The 10,882-nt window shown below is 42.5% G+C and overlaps 1 long non-coding RNA gene across 1 annotated transcript; it reads right to left on the reverse strand.

The window, feature by feature from the left end:
- Nucleotides 1-2,506: 2,506 nt before the first annotated feature.
- Nucleotides 2,507-10,047, reverse strand: LOC118942923 (uncharacterized). The gene is made up of 2 exons (XR_016493050.1): nucleotides 7,944-10,047; nucleotides 2,507-7,874 (listed from the first exon to the last, which is right to left on the reverse strand). It is a non-coding gene; the product is annotated as an uncharacterized LOC118942923 (long non-coding RNA).
- Between the last annotated feature and the right edge of the window lie 835 nt (nucleotides 10,048-10,882).

Below are 10,882 nucleotides of genomic sequence, written 5' to 3' on the forward strand. Positions count from 1 at the left end.
TAGCCTTGCGGAGGGAATAGCTGCACTGTTTGTATTCGGTCATGTTACCAGACACCTTGCCCTGATTAAAAGCAGTGGTTTGCGCTTTCAGTTTCACGCGAATGAAATATACTTAATGTATATGTATGGAAATACATAATTATTTGGCTGTATGGATACATTTTGTTGGTCAACAATGTGGCATCATTACCCTGGGTGCAGTGGCCAGGCAAACTCCCCCCTCCCTCCCCATTTCCTTTGCAACTTTGAAGCTTCCCGCAGATTTTGCTGCTGCTGAACTAACCTGCTGAAGCAAGACAGAATGAGTTGTAACTAGTTCCATAACCACAAAGTCATAAACCCCACATTTTTCTATATATTCTCGTGATTTTAAACTTAACAAGAACCTTAACATCATGGACACTGCTAACCTTATAACCTTAATCTTAAATTAAGACCAAAAAGCAAATGTTTTGCTTTCATTAATATTTACGATAGAGCCCATTTTCACTTTGTGGCAGTGCTATCTAGTGGAAAGCGACAAAGTGAGAGCTATAAGCTGAGCATCCCACAACAGCGGGTCGTTTGTCGGAAATCCCATTGACTAACATGCTTTGAAGGGCTATAGAAGAATAGGCTATAAACCTGAATTGTTAGGTAATGTATCAATGAGAAAACAAGACTATAGAAGTCATAAGATTCAGAAGGAGAAGTGGTGAAGAGGGGAGTTGTGATGTTGTCTATTCTTGTTGTTAGATACGGTAGCCTATTTATAATGAAAATGAAGAAGTTGTCCATGTGACTCAAGGAATCCCCATCAGATGTTTTGACAAAGCGTAGGCTGGCTATACACCGTCCTTGACTTGGACTGAAATAGGTGCCAGTACTGTTTATATTTACAGTTGAAGTCAGAAGTTTACATACACCTTATCCAAATACATTTAAACTCAGTTTTTCACAATTCCTGACATTTAATCAGAGTAAAAATTCCCTGCCTTAGGTCAGTTAGGATCACCACTTCATTTTAAGAATGTGAAATGTCAGAATAATATTAGAGAGAATGATTTATTTCAGCTTGTATTTCTTTCATCACATTCCTAGTGGGTAATAAGTTTACATAAACTCAATTAGTATTTGGTAATAGAGGTCTGAGATCTTGGCTCATTTCTTTAGATTTTTCCCATAATGTCAAGCAAAGAGGCACCAAGTTTGAAGGTAGGCCTTGAAATACATCCACAGGTACAACTCTAATTTACACAAATGATGTCAATTAGCCTATCAGAAGCTTCTAAAGCCATGACATCATTTTCTGGAATTTTCCAAGCTGTTTAAGGGAACAGTCAATTTAGTGTATGTAAACCTCTGACCAACTGGAATTGTGATACCGTGAATTATAAATGAAATAATCTGTCTGTAAACAATTGGAAAAATTACTTGTGTCATGCACATAGTAGATGTCCTAACCGATTTGCCAAATCTATAGTTTGATAACAAGAAATTTGTGGAGTGGTTGAAAAAAGAGTTTTAATGAGTGTATGTAAACTTCAACTGTAGGTGCTATAAGAGGAACTGGAGCTCAAGCAGTAGAAAATGTGAGGTGCCATGTGCCGGGACTCAGCTCCGGTGAGCTCCTGCCCAAGTCAAGCACGGGCTATTTTTATTGAACTAGGCAAGTCAGTTAAGAACAAATTCTTATTTTCAATGACATCCTAGGAACAGTAACTGCCTTGTTCAAGGGTAGAACGACAGATTTTGTTTTACCTTGTCGGCTCAAGAATTCGAGCTCACAACCTTTCGGTTACTAGGCCAACGTTCTAACCACTAGGCTACCTGCCGATATAGTTGTTTGTTTACAAGGTTAACAAAACAATCACAAGATAGAAAAATCTTTTTTTTTTACCAGGATTAATTTGGGTCGTTGAATGATGATTTGGGTCACGGGAAGACGGTCAATTTCTCATTTGTGTTTCGAGCTGTTGCCACATTCATGTACCATTCGGAACTTGGAAACTCGGAAAAGTTCGACATGCTAATTGGTTGAACACGGCACGTGTATAACTACACCCAGTTAGCCTGTCGGACATTTCAGAGTTTCCTAGTTCCGAATAGCACATGAAAGCGGCATACGTCTTCATTCTGACCGCAATCGAATCAGTGAAAATATGTTTAATAAGTCAGAGTCCAAGACAATACATATTTTTGTTGGGAGTGAATCATATTGTATTTAGATAGAAACCAAATGTAACAATTATCAATGAAGTTCAATTATCAATGAAGTTATCAATGAAGTTTTGAGGTTTTCCTATTCTCCAGCAGAGGGCAACGTCATACCAAAGTATAATGGTCTCATCTTTTTAGGCCCTGCTTCAGTCAAGGCCACATGGGTAATTGCGGAAGAACTAGAAGACAAAAAACCCGACCACAACAGTTAGGGATTTTCGTTTTTTACAGAGTGAAAGTAGCTACTGTTAATAATGGGATATGTAGGAGGGTGAGCCGGTCAAGGATCGATTCAGACAAGGTGGTCTATTGTATGACAAGTGACAGTTTAATTATGAGTAAAGATATCTGGTACAACGTATACGGGCCCATTTCATTCGGTTCTTAAGGAACCAGCAGAAAAGAGCGCAGATAACAGAGTGCACATGTCTCATATACAGAACAGAAAGTAGGTTGATTCTAGAAGATCGGGTCTTCGGGTTGGTTCAGGCTGAGGTGTAGTCTTCTTGGATTGGCCCTGTTGGGCCGTCCGTCATCCCTCTGAGTCTTGTTCTTTGCCACACAATGTTCAGCTAAAAAGGAGATTAGGTGTGTGCGCTGTCCTCAGTCACACAATGTTCGGCTAGAAAGGAGATTAGGTGTGTGCGCTGGTTTCTGCAAGTCAAGGCTGTCTCTTCCTCCCAATGTGTGGGTGTATGTCTTATCTGTGTGTCCTCGGCAGTTAGTGTGTGTAATGTGTGTGTGCTGTGTGTGTGGGTGTGGGAGCTATCCTGTATGGGACCTAACATGTTTTACTGTGAAAATACGTTGTCTCAGTTATAGCAATGTAATAGCAGTAGGCTGGTCACCTGCATAAGAAATAGCACTTCCTTACAAATCCCTCTCTTCACGTCTCCCCAGAGACGTGACACAACCTAACTATATCCAGACACAAAAAGAAAACTTTTCCCAGAAGGAAAAGTTTTGTGATTCCCTCTCTTCACATCTCCTAAGAGATGTGACATAAACTAGGCTAACAATTACAAAGTTTAAAATACCTTCATGTTCTCCATTCGATCCCACTATGTACTAGATTGGCTACCAGCCACCTAGGAACTTGCAACCCTCATGTCAAAAGAGAACAACAGCTCATTCAAAAACAGAACAAAAGAAAATGATGTGAAATTTAAGCCCCCCTTTTTGACACCCACTAGGGTGTCACTCATTATCCCTTATTTCAGCAGTCATAGCATTTCATGAAAAGAAAAAACAAAACCTAGTAGGCACTCTCAACCTCATCCTCAAATTCGGGCAGGTCATTAGCAAGCAGAGGAAACATCTGGGAAAGGGGGGAAGGGTCAATAGCTCTAGAGATAACCCTAGTGGTGAGGGAACGGATACATGGAATGCAACAGCATCCACAGAGAACCAAAATGGCCGCGAACACCGAAATGGAGACCAAAATGGAGGAGACCAGGGTTTTATATTTACCAAAGGCACTCATCCAGGAGTCCCACATTGAGGTATCAATCCCAGAATGAGATTTCATTTTACCATTAAGAGTCCTCAAACCGTCTAGGGCTACGGTCAAGCTACCATCGGAGGCTGTGTTATTAGGGATGAAAGTACAACACTGTTCACCAAACATAGTGCAAGCTCCACCTTTCTCTGCCGGTAGCATATCCACTGCAATGCGATTCTGGAATGTATTCTATCCACATTTTTATTAACAGTGCACCACCAACAAATGGAGGACTCAAACCCAGCTGCCACCTGATCCACCAACTTGTACTCGTCAGGAACTCCCCTTGGGACTCCAATGGCGTCTATGTACGTCGGATCACCACTAGATGGGGTGGTGGCACGCCTGGAACGTCCCCTCCAATATTCAGGGTTCACCCTCTGGACCCTAAGGATGAGGTCTCCAGCCTCTGTAGGGTAGATAGAAACAGGCAAAAGGAGAGTAACAAGTGCACAGCTTCCAGTAGTATTGGAGGGTAATTTATCAAACAGGACAGTGTTGCCACACCACCACCACACATCTGCTCTGGATATTGGCCTGAAACTCCCAACAATGTTGATTGTATCCAGACACCAATTCCCAGGAACCTGTCCCACATTAGTACCGCCTCCCGTCATTTTGACACAGGTGAAATGTGCCCTGGCAACCTTGTTGGAAAACAATGGTTTCCTAGCAGTAGATTTAGTCATGGGATAGACAGCATCCCAGGCAGAGCAATTACAACTGGGGTTATCCGTAGTCATTAATGGGATTAAACATGTTAGAGTCACATCTGTAACAGACTTCTTAAAACACGGTATGATGCAAGCAGCACAACACATCAATAATAAAAATACAAGAATTAGGGTCAGAAATCCAGTAACCACCATACCAGTGTACTTACCAAACCAGGCTCCCAACCAAAAGAACAGTCCAGACTCCTCCACCCCCGCCATGGTCCTCATCTCAGCAGATAGTGCACCAAGCCCATTAAAGGCCTTAGCTATACCACCATCTGGAGTGGTGTTATTAGGAATATACGTGCAACATTGTTCACCGAACATCTTGCAGACTGTCTGGCAACCCTAGATGTGGCCTCAAGCTGTTCAGACAGACCAGTGAGTGCATCACGGGGGTAATTCACAAAACGCTGTTGATTATAGTAGATATAACTGATCCATGCAGTCTGTCTAGCATCCACAATGGCTGGACCTATAATAGGTAGTAAGTGCCAGAGTCCATCATTCCTACCCAAGGCCTGAAACTCATGAGGAACCCCCACTGGCACTCCCAACAGGTTAGTGTGTATGTCAACTACATCCTCTGTCCATGGAGCACTACATATATGTCTCCCATGGGATGGAATGTTTTCAGGTCCCCTGGATACAGAACCCAACAGCTGTTCAGAAGTAACATCAACAATGGTCAGTGGAATTATCAAACTGGTCAGAGCACACGTACCTTGCCAGTCTCCTCTAAGAATGGGTCTCAGTACTCTTTTGGGTCCACATATTCACCACACATCAGCCAGACCACTAGTTTGGTTTAGGCCTGTAACTGGCCAAGTGGCATAAATGGTTATGTTACTGCTGCAATCAGCTTCAGGCAATCTCCCATAGTCCATGCCACTACCTGTACCCGTGATGCAACTGTAATTGCCCCCATATGCCTTAACACCCCAAGGGGCCCAGTGAGGAGGTACTGTAGGAAACACAAGGCTCAAAGAGGAACAGAGGGTTGAATTGGGCTGAACCTGGTAAAAACCTCTCAGAATACACAACCACCCCTCTCCTTCTCCTATAGCAAATGGGTGTGTAGCCAGAACAAGTCTAGCATGACTACAAATAGTGCAGTCCTTTCTTCTCAGGGTTTTAGCTGTGTACCTCATATAAGACAGCCACAAATTGTCCCTACCATCAAAACCAGTCTCAGTGCCTAATTGATCAATAGCTGTGTAGTCTCTAACATTAATTACCTGAATGGGATTTTTTAACACAGTGGTGGTAGGTGGCAGGTTCGGTCCAGGGGTGGTAGAGGAGTGTGTCTGGCCCTGGTTCGTCTGGGACCTCTGGTTTTGGCAGCTCCCTAATAGAAAACACACCCATCGTGTCTGTCCCGGTCCTTTGTAGTCCGAGGGTGTAAGTGCCTGCATCAGAGAGCTTAATAGTTTTGATGGTTAGTAGGATTTCATCACCTTTACAAAGTTCAACAGTGCTCCCAGGTTTTCCCCATATGATGGAAAACCTATCCACCTTTGTGGGATCCCCTATGCTATAATAATACCCTCTTCTCCAATCCTAGAATTGTCCCAAGTTGGTTATCATGTAATCCCCATATGGACACCCTCCCCCATTACACAGGTACACTGACACTCCTGTAAAGCCCCACCCTCTCCCAGAGAACACATCACTAGCAAGAGCCAGACACATCTTCACTTCTATGAACAAAAACAGGGGTGACAGGACAGGGAGGGTTACTTCATTCGAGAGATGGCCCCCGGAATTCTGTTAATTCCAGTTCTCCTCTCGAACACTGTTTATTGTTCGACAGTGTCATGTGTCCTACCCTCCCCCGTGCGATATGAATCCGGGTAGCTCTTTCAGCTAGCTGTCACCAGGAGTCCTTGTATGGTCCCCCCAACAAGCCTCTGGGACTGGATTGAGTGACTTCACCTGTAGTTCACCTGTAATGCATAAAATCCTGGACATACAGGCTTGGTTAACAAACAGTTTCTCATATGTTTTATCTGATTATATATTTAGTTTCTTATCCAATAGGCCCCATCCTATCCTAGACCACAATTTACCCATGACCACAAATTAAATATTCAAATGGCACCCCCTATATACAGGTGTTAAAACCAAACACAAATATCTCAATTTCTTCCCTGCCCTGTTTGCTCAAAATATGTCCCAAATACTTAACATGAGTCTACCATAAATAAAACTTATCCTAGCTAAATTTTCACACCACGTTCATCAGAGAAAATATATTGACACTATAATGTAAATTTCACTGCATTTTTGTATTAAATTACCTTAATATCAGTATTACAAATTACCCTAGATTCTCCATCCAAATGGCTTTCCAATGAGGCTGATCAGACCACAAAGGAAAGTTACAATGGAGGTCATAAGTCATACCACCTTCCCTGTGTTTGATTACCAATTTCAAACCAGTTGTAACTTTAGTTAACGTCAACCTGCTCCGCCACAGGAGTGCCATCTGATGCACTGTCCAGCTAGACCAGTCAGGACCAGTCTCTGCCACTAAATTCTTCCACGTCCATTTATTATACCCCCCTTCTGTCATGTACCACACTGATCTAGACCAACTGATTGCATGAGTACCATAACCGCCACCTGGGCTTCCAATAACACCCCAGGTAAGTATAACAGTGGTAGTAGCGTTAGGCGGGATACACAGAGTAGCTGACCTAATCAATTCTGCAGTACACTCAAAGTCATTATTCTGAACTTGACGTTTAGACAGAACATGCGTATCCGAGAATATTGAAGCATTGGTGATGTTTAGCTGGGTAGTCTGTTCCTGGTCAGTGATTATACGCTGGGCTGCCCATATCATTACTCCCAATGTCAAAACAACATTGACTATAATTAGGACAAACAATGGGCCAGAACAACCCAGTCTTTCCCATGGTCTCCTAGCCCTTCTAGCCCATGGTGCTACTCTAGTGTCCCTATCATCTGAGGATGGGAGTCTCCTCCACATGATCAGACGGGAGGGATGTCAGAATTTGAATTCGAATTGGATGTGAGTAAATCACTTCTTACTTCAGCCAGAGTTCTGGCAGGGGTTGGGGCTGGTGTACAATGTGTCAGGTGGTGCCAAGGTGCGCCTAATTTACCTTTGACCTGGACTGAGTGTGAAGTAACCTCCTTCACTTCGTACGGTCCAGTCCACCTGGGATCAGCCCACTTTCTCTTGTGGACCTTGATCCTTACCCAGTCCCCAACTTTTACCCTTGGTTGTTCCGGGACGTCAGTCAGCTCCCCCTCTGCGACACGGTGTATCTGTTTGGAGAGAGCTGCAGACAATTCCGTCAATTTCTTCACATAGTCAGACATCCCTATCTGGTGCACATCAAGAGGGGGCATATGACCTCCCTCTCTTGGTGGCCCTGGCATTACTCTACCTGTCATTATTTCATGGGGTGAAAGATGTGTCCCTGCACCTGGTGAGGACCTCATGGCCATCAGTGCCAGGGGCAGGGCTTCCACCCAGGTCAATTTGGTCCCTGCACACACTTTAGCTATCTTAGCTTTCAGATTTTGATTACAGCGTTCCACAAGGCCCTGCGATTGCGGCCTATACACAGAGCCAAACTTGTGTGTAATGCCAAACCTCTCCTCCACCTGTCTTAGGTGCTGATTTGACGTGTTTTTTTTTAGAAATATTTTGTACACTCTTTGGATATACTTAGCCCGTCACTGGCTCGTGCCAGTGATGTATTCTTAGGAGACACTATTACTCGTACTCTGTCTTAACTCAGAGCCTCTCCGTCATATATCCAGAATTTTAAACAATAATGTTTTAATGATTAAACACGAGCCACCAATTCAGGAAATGATTATCAACATAAACTATGTTTTAACAATTTGGATAATAGATTTTTTTTTTTTTTTTTTGAATTTAGGAAATACTTTGTTCACAATAATTTTAAATAATGGTAATAATATCAGGGACTTGTGAAACGCCGTTTACATTTAGTCTATAGTCAACACACAAATATTATTACATGGACATAGTTTTAAACACAATTGTTCAATTAGAACATCTTATTCTATGACATCACACATTAGTACATTTATCACATTCATTCTGGCCACAACACAAAGCGGACTTTTCAGTCCAACATATCTTAATCATACATTAATCTATTGTAGACACCTCACCGGACACTACCAGCTATTGGATTTTAACCTCACCGGACACTACCGGCTATTGGTTCTATCTAAAACACTAATTGGATTTATCTTTTGCAGATGAATGATCGAATCATACTCAGATGTTAATGATAAAACTGATCACGCCCTTTTTCAGACGCCCGAACGAATATCACTTATACATAGAATATAATCCTGGTCACATCAATACTCAATAATAGACCACCTTACCAGACACAGCTGGACCGGTCACTAGCCGGACTATCGGTGAAAATCTATCCTAGACTATATTATTTATTCCTTACTGGTGTCTGCCACCAGACCGTTCACAGCCGGACTATCAGAATATTCTATTAATATTAGGTCTACTACTAAATATCCCTTACCGGTGTCTGCCACCGGACCGTTCTCATGCCGGACTATCAGAATATTCTAACTACTACTCATCCCTTACCGGTGTCTGCCACCGGACCGTTCTCATGCCGGACTATCGGGATATTCTAATTACCACATATGTTTACTTCACTGTCAATTTCAAGTCCATTATTTACGTAAAATTTACACAAAAATTCTTACCCACACTCGGTACTACTGATCGTAATTTGGTATGACTATTCGACAATATGCAAAGTTTGATAAAACAGGTTTTGCTTACCTTATTTTGTGGTCGACCAGAGATCAGTTTCCCGAGTTGAGCAGAATTGTTGTCCACCCCCGAATGGTTTTCACCTGTCCTCCGGGAACCGTCCTTTCACCAACTCGCCCCCTCACACCCACATCAACCACTCTGGACTGGGTCGTTAGTAAACCATCCCTCTGCTACCAAGTTTCTGTTAATAATGGGATATGTAGGAGGGTGAGCCGGTCAAGGATCGATTCAGACAAGGTGGTCTATTGTATGACAAGTGACAGTTTAATTATGAGTAAAGATATCTGGTACAACGTATACGGGCCCATTTCATTCGGTTCTTAAGGAACCAGCAGAAAAGAGCGCAGATAACAGAGTGCACATGTCTCATATACAGAACAGAAAGTAGGTTGATTCTAGAAGATCGGGTCTTCGGGTTGGTTCAGGCTGAGGTGTAGTCTTCTTGGATTGGCCCTGTTGGGCCGTCCGTCATCCCTCTGAGTCTTGTTCTTTGCCACACAATGTTCAGCTAAAAAGGAGATTAGGTGTGTGCGCTGTCCTCAGTCACACAATGTTCGGCTAGAAAGGAGATTAGGTGTGTGCGCTGGTTTCTGCAAGTCAAGGCTGTCTCTTCCTCCCAATGTGTGGGTGTATGTCTTATCTGTGTGTCCTCGGCAGTTAGTGTGTGTAATGTGTGTGTGCTGTGTGTGTGGGTGTGGGAGCTATCCTGTATGGGACCTAACATGTTTTACTGTGAAAATACGTTGTCTCAGTTATAGCAATGTAATAGCAGTAGGCTGGTCACCTGCATAAGAAATAGCACTTCCTTACACTACTAGCTAACCACTTCTACTGAATTGTCTATTTCCTTCTGAACACATCTAGCTGAGTGAGTACAAGACAGCTCTGTACAAACACAGTTTTACCAGCCAGTCTGAACTATTGTTACATCATAGTTGGATGTCTCATTCAATGCAACATGAAAATGAACAAGCACCCTAATCTTAATTACACTGGATAGTCCCCAGTATGGAACTAATATAACATACACAAAATGCAGTACTTTAATATTGTGATTTTTAAGGAAAGAAGGGAACAGACAATGAAAGTCAGTGGTCACTAATTCCTCAAAATACTTGTTCTGGTGAAAAGGGGTTGGTGGTTAGGATGGAGTTGGTCATCTGCACATGACCACCAATCACAAGTTGTCATTCATCAGGCATCTATTCAACTGTAACTCTTGACAAAGAAACACATTACAGCTGCTAAGCCAGTAACAAGTAAAGTAATCAGAAGTTAGAACTTCAAGGATATGACACATTCCCAATGCTATGGCAAAGATGGCTACCATACAGGGTTCATACACTGAGTCATATCTCTCTCTCTCTCTCTCTCTCTCTCTCTCTCTCTCTCTCTCTCTCTTCTAATACAGTATATGAACATGGTCCTGAACTTTCCAACTGAGCTGCTACTGTGTCTGTAATTGACTTCTATTTGTAACATCAGAAATAAATTCTCAACATAATTGCATTTCTGCCATTCACACACAGAGAAGATTCTATGCACTAGCTATTATTGCCATTGGAGAGAGCGATATGGACAGAAGGGGAAAAAATAAAGAGAGATAGAAACAGAAAGTGCAGAGGCCTGTCTAAATGATAATAAATG

This window comes from Oncorhynchus mykiss, chromosome 28 (genome assembly GCF_057628025.1).
Source record: "Oncorhynchus mykiss isolate SJ-2025 chromosome 28, ASM5762802v1, whole genome shotgun sequence".
In the NCBI taxonomy this organism is placed as follows: domain Eukaryota; kingdom Metazoa; phylum Chordata; class Actinopteri; order Salmoniformes; family Salmonidae; genus Oncorhynchus; species Oncorhynchus mykiss.